We start from the raw sequence: 6752 nt of genomic DNA, 5'->3' as shown, positions 1-6752 counted from the left end.
GTTTCCTTTGCTGTGCAAAGGCTTATAAGTTTGATTAGGTCCCATTTGTTTATTTTTGCTTTTATATATTGCCTTGGGGGACTGATCTAAGAAAATACTGCTACGATTTATGTCAGAGAATGTTTTGCCTATGTTTTCTTCTAGGAGTTTTATGGTGTCATGTCTTATATTTAAGTCTTTAAGCCCTTTCGAGTTTATTTTTGTGTATGGTGTGAGGGAGTATTCTAACTTCATTGATTTGCATGAACCTGTCCAGCTTTCCCAACACCACTTGCTGAATAAACTGTCTTCTCCATTGTATATTTTTGCCTTGCTTGTTGAAGATTAATTGATCATAGGTGTGTGGGTTTACTTCTGGGCTCCAAGACTGTCTGTCTTATAGGTCATGCTTTGCCAATTAAGTACCAAGCCCAATGCTCAGCACACAGTAAGTGGTGATTCAGTGTCAGTGTGGCAGAAGCAGTAGTGATCCTCCAAAATCTGTTCTCTCCTTCTTTTATAGTTCCAGAATATCCCATTTTTACTAGGCATATAGTCATACTGAATAAAGACGCCTCTTCACAGCCCCCACCAGTCAGTGTGGTCGCCCTAATTCCAGCCCTTTAGAGGATTGTAGGCTCAATCCTGGCACAGAAGGGGCCTTAAGAAATCATCTTAGTGTTTTTTTAAAAAATATCTATTTATTTATTTGTCTGTGCAAATATTTATTTAGCTGTGGCACACGGGATCATTGTTGCAGCACACGGGATCCCTGTTGCGGCACGCGGACTCCTAGTTGTGGCATGCGAACTCTTAGTTGCAGCATGTGGAATCCAGTTCCCTGACCAGGGATTGAACCCGGGCCCCCTGCACTGGGAGCACGGAGTCAGCCACTGGACCTCCAGGGAAGTCCCTCAGTCTTTATTACACAGTGTGTGTGGTCTGAGGCCCAGCAGTGCAGCCGTCACCCGTGGGCTTGTCAGAAAAGCAGAGTCTGAGATGCTACACGCAGCCCTGTGGAATCAGAACCTGCATTTTTACAAGACCCCCAAGTGATTCCGGGGCGCCCTAAAGCTGGAGGAGACTAATCTAGTCTAATCCTTGGGTCTGCCTCTCCCTCCCCCATTCATCACCTCTGCCGTCTCTCCACTGCACCCCTACCTGCTCTTTCTCCCTCTCCTTTCCCTCTGGTGGCCCTCCTCCCATATGGGGCAGAGAAATAGGACAACTTGATGCCATGTTCTTGAGAAGTTGCTTGCCTGCTTATCTAGGCTCTCAAGATGCTCCTGCCTTGCCTCACATTCTGGATGTCCCCATACCACCAGGCTTGGCTCTGACTTGTAGAGGAATGGTGGTTGCTTATGTGGAAGCAGAGTCACCAGCTTCTGCAGGGACTGCAGCATCCTCAAACCTGCGTGAGTAGAGAACATGTCCCTGGTGGGCCCTAGAGGACATACTGTCACCATAGGCGCTGGGCCTGGGGATAGGCCTGGAGAGGGAGCACAGTGAACCAAAGAGCTAGGATAGCTGACAACAGAACGGCACTGATATCACAGCAGCCAATCCTCAAATCTGCAGACAGGGACCCAGTAGATCCTGTCAGAAAGGCCAAGAGGTGTGGAATTATTTTTTCAGAGTTTGCAAAAGTCAACTTGCTCCATAGTGAGGGATGAAGCTAGAACACAGGTAAAGGATGACATTAGCGGTTAAGGAAGTAAAGCAGCAGGTTTTAAGAATTGTTGCAAGGAGTAGTGAGTGGGAAACTAGTTTGGATACAGAGAGTGTGTGTGTTTGTGTGTGTGTGTGTGTGTGTGTGTCTAGTGTTGGGGTGGGTGGGATAGATAAGGGGACTTACTATTCATTTGGCATGTATTCTATTTAGCACTTGGAGAATTATACCCTAGCCAGCATTTTATAAAGTTTGTTGAATTAATAAAAAACAATATCAAGGCTTTTTTTGTTTGTTTCCTTAAAAAATTTCAAAGGCATCTGGCCCCTTGTTCCTGGGACACATCATTACCACTTTATCATTGTCAGTTGAATCTAGGCGTTGACTGGCCTTCCAGTAAAATGGAGGTAACGTAGTTAAAGGACTTGTTGGCAATTTAATTATTGTTTTCTAATGACCAAGCCAAAGGATCTCCTGGGATTGGTAGGAGATTCTGTTGGGCTAAGGCTCCTTGAAGAGACAGTGGGCAGATCACAAGTATTTTTCCATTTGGACATGGACAAAGAAAAATGTGATTTTTTTTTTTTAAAGGTCACTTGCCTGGTACCAGCACAGAAACTCACGTAGGTTTTAGTCCTGAGATTAGTAGAATACCTAGAGGCTGACCTTTGAGCTCATTCAAAGGCAACACAGCCCCCTAGCCCCTCCCTTTGAGCCCTCGGTAGAAAAATTCTTCTAATCCCATCTTACATCTCTGACCTGCTGGGCTTATTACCTTGGTCTTCTCCTATTCACCCAATTGTTTACTACAACTGAATCAAGCTGGTGTTTCGATAATAAACTCCAGGACAGGGAGAGTTTTCAAATTCGGTGTCTTTTTCCCTAATGCGGTTTTCATTGATTCCGAGAGTTGTTGGAACAGCAGTGGCTGGTGTACAATTCCCACGCAGGGACTGAGGCGGTCTTGTGGGCTGGTGTGCGAGAACACTGTCTCCCTTTGTACAAAGATGGCTTAGGTTTCTTCACAGCTTCCTCTCCTGCAACAGCTCAGGAAGCGTAAATTGATTGGGGGATGGGGCATGTGTCGACTGGAAAGGTTTTGTAATTTCAAGGCAACCAAACAAAACAGAACCTGCAGAAAGGTTTTACCTCCTCACTAGCACACAATAGGATTTCTCACCTACAGATGGTGAAGAGAGAAGAGCCTAGCCAGAACATTAGGTAGAAATTACTTGTCAAGTTTGATCAATTCAGAGAAAATCCAAATCCCCTTTGAAAAGGCACAGTTGATATTCGAAGATTAGTGGGGGATGTCCTTATAGATCCATTGTTTGGCTAAACTGTCTGCATATGCAGCGTGTTTGCTAAATGAATGATACATTTGCATCTAAATGGTCCATAAATAATTTGATTCTGCTCCAGACAGGGTAATAAACAAGCCCCCTTCCCACTGTTGCACTTGTGAGCCGGCTGTGAGTGTGGACTCCTCTCTTATTGCTTGGACTGTGCTATTATTTGACAAGGCACTGGGGAAGGAGTACATGAATCTATTAAGGAGAACCAGTCTCCATTATGTGCTGAGATTTGAGGGAACTGGCAGAGAAAGCTTTCATAATGTACAGCTTTTGGCCTCCGGCTGTCTGGGCAAAAATTAAAAAAAAAAAAAAGAAATCAGAAATCAGAGTTGCTGCCACTGTAGCAAATCTGCTTTGCGCGTTGGGGAAAGTGTGAGGCATTAATTACCATCTGCGTGCTGCCTTTTATGAGAGCGTTAAGTACCTATGCCTCCCATCCGGCACCTGAGTGAGTATTTATAGCACACATGTGAACGTGGGACCCAGGATCTGCGTTCGAGTTGATACTCTGAGGCCTTTAGCTACTAAGTGGACGCAGCCAGGTATTAGGATCACACAGATCGTTCCCTCCGTGTCCAAGCTGATGAGTTCCAGCTCTTAATTTGGAAGGCAGGGAGCTTAACGGCGACACTGCCAACTGCCAGTTTCCATTTTGCAGTTATGTCATGCCTGTTATGTCAAAACTGTGACTCTTTATGGCCTCCTTTCATGAGATTTGTGACGTTCCGTTCTTTTAAAGGCTCCAAGGGGATAGTATACCTTGATTTAAGAAAGCTCAATACATTAAATCCAGCTTCGTGTGAGAGAAATATAGAAGTACAGTTATTCACTTTGCAGAGGATGCACAACGGGGTTCTTTAAGTAGTAAATATTATATGTGGCACTTAGTATGTGATTTAGTTCATTGTTTCAGGAATAGGTCTATTGGCAAAATGCAGTCTACTTCAAGGATTTTGGTGCTTCTTACTTCAGATTATTCACCCCTTGTTTCCCAGCCCACACCGGCACTGGGCCAAGCCAGAACTCAGGCGATCAGCCCAGTGGTAGCTACTTTGAATCCCCAGTTGTGTTCCTGGAACTCGAAGCCTCTCATTCTTTACTGTGACAGGTAGTGTAAGTTGACTTGTGTAGTACAGATTCCAGTCCCTTTCAGTTTGATTTCTGGAGCTTACAGAGCCTGAAAGCTAAGACCAATTCTGCCTAGTTTCCCTGGCATTTAGAACTCCTCATATGATTTAGGGATTTGATCTCCTGGCAAGCACAGTGGCAGGGATATCTGGCCCTTGTAGGGGAGGAAAAATACTTTCCCTCTACCCTTCTGAGTTCTTAGCTGAGATCCCTGTAATAAAACACAGATGGACAAGAGAAAAACAAACAGCAGTTTATTAACATGTACACCTCATGTATGCATGGGAGACACCCAGGAAAAATGAGTAACTCAAAGAGGTGGCTTAGAATTCAGGCTTAAAAACCATCTTAATAGGGACAGGGAGAGGCGGGGGTAGGCCTTTGCTGCGGGAGGGGGAGAAATTGACTTTTAGGAACGATGAATGGACCCTTAGAAGACCAGATGGGAGGTGTGGTAGTTTGTGATGAAGTTTGTCTGAGTGTGGTGCCGACTTCTAGTTCTCTCTCCTGTGATGAGTCCATCTTCCCTGGTTGATGAAACTCCCGGGGAGGGGATTTATGACAGTTGAGTTCCTTCTGGAGGATCTTCTTTAGGCAGATAAGGGGAGTTCAGAGAAAGCCTTTCCTTGTACAATGTTTGGGATTTTCCAAGTGCCTAGGGCTCAAAATAATCAATATACCAAAGTGGCATATTTTGGGGTGGCAAGTCCTGAACTCCTATAGTCACATTTTGGGGTGCCGTATTCTGCTTTGGGGTGCCTTCACTCTTCTGAAGCAGCTGTGGCAGAGTTTCTGACCCTAGCATCTGGCCTCCTAGCGTCAAGGTATCGAGAAGCAGAAGTCAACACAGTGGTATTTCTGCTGGAAGAATTCTGTGCAGTGGCTGGGTGTTTTCTCTGGCTGCTCCGTCCCTGACTTTGTGACTCTCTGGCCTGCCTGTGAACTACCTCATGTATTTTCTGCTTAAACTAGCTGCAGTAGATTTCATTGTCCACAACTAAAACTCTTGACTGATACACTCCCCCATTCCTGTGTTGTCCTGGGTGGTTCACACTCAGGCCTCTGGTGTACAGCTGTGTAGGTGGTACACTGCACAACTCCAGAGGGCAGCATCCACCTCGGCTGAACACCTTTTCCTTATGCACTGCTGTTCTCCTGCAAGGCTGTTGTCGGTCTCTAAGCTCTGCTGCTCCCGCTGCCTTAGTTTGGGCCTCACTCCACAGCTGGTACTGTAGCCACCCAAGTGTGAAGGGAGAATTTTCTACAAAGATGACAATTCTTTCAGCCCACATGACCTTCTCCAAGGAATTAAAACTCTTTTAGTCTATAGTTTCTTCTGTCCAGACATTTAGAACAAAATTTTCCAGGGCCTGGAAAACCGTATTAATCATGTGTTTTATTTTTTATGATGTTTTGACATCTTGGGGCCTTGAGGACCTAGAAGAGGGACAGCCCCTCCTAAGGTTAGATAGATAATTCCTAGAGAGAGCAAACAACTTGCCTGAGAGCAGGCCCTTGATATGCAAACCAACCAATCCTGAGTCCACACCCCTACCCTCCTCCTTTTATCAGGCCCCTACCCTAAATCACCCCAGGGGCCAAGTGTCCAGCAAATAAGAGACAATCCTTGTAGCCCAGAGGCCACTGAGATTCAAATACCTAATTCTAAACCTGATCAGTGTTTCCTCTGCGTCACCCATTCCTTCTCCGAAAGAGTACCAATAATGGCTTTTGCCCAGGACGCTTTCCCCTCACTCCTACCTCCAGATCAACCCTGGTGCTTCCTTGTGTGGCTCTGTGTGGCATGTTGGGTCCCCCCTCCTCTTGGGAATTATAAGTAATAAGCTTTTCTTTCAAAGGTAGTTGTCTCTGTGTCTACCATCTTATCAAATCTGGTTAAAACAAATCCTGGGCATCTTAAAACACTGGGAAAGAAAGTATTTGAGTGGCACTAGTTAGTGTTGTATTCCAAAGTCTTTATGTCTTATGACAACCTGGATTTCCCAAGACAGCACCCTTGTATTTTGATTGTCCTCTGCTTCCGGGAAGTTATTTAAAGGATTCCCCATCAATGCATTCCCCCTCATTGTTATAATGAAGCAGTAATCCTGGTGTTTTGGACAGGTCACTGACCATCAGACTCCAAGTCCCCTTTATCATTTATTTCAGAGAACCTAGGAGCTATCATGAGTAAGGCTCTCTGTGGCCTTCTAGAATCTCTAGCTCTTCTAGAATTTTGGAGGTGAATATATAGATTAAGATTCTAATAGGGCTCTAACTTCATTCTTATATCTGGAAGAAAACTCAAAATGCCTGTAGAGTTTATAGTTACTCTACCAAGACCCTAAACAATTATGGAATATCAGAGTGATAAAGGATCCTACAAATTACCTAATCTAGATATTTCCTCTATTAGTCTCTTCATTATTCAGTGCTTCTTCATCCAACTCTCTTCCCGTTGCATGAATCCTTTCTGCCATTCCAACATTTGATCATCCCCTTGAATCTGTATTAAAGTTCATTGTTGTGTATTCCAGTGCAGGAGTTGACAAACTGTAGCCCACTGGACAAATCCTGTCTGCTGCCTGCTTTTGTAAATAATGTTTTATTGGAGCACAGCA

The sequence above is a fragment of the Mesoplodon mirus genome (genome assembly GCF_964341445.2).
Source record: "Mesoplodon mirus genome assembly, chromosome: 17".
In the NCBI taxonomy this organism is placed as follows: Eukaryota; Metazoa; Chordata; class Mammalia; order Artiodactyla; family Ziphiidae; genus Mesoplodon; species Mesoplodon mirus.
Note: the sequence above shows the minus strand (reverse complement) of the source record.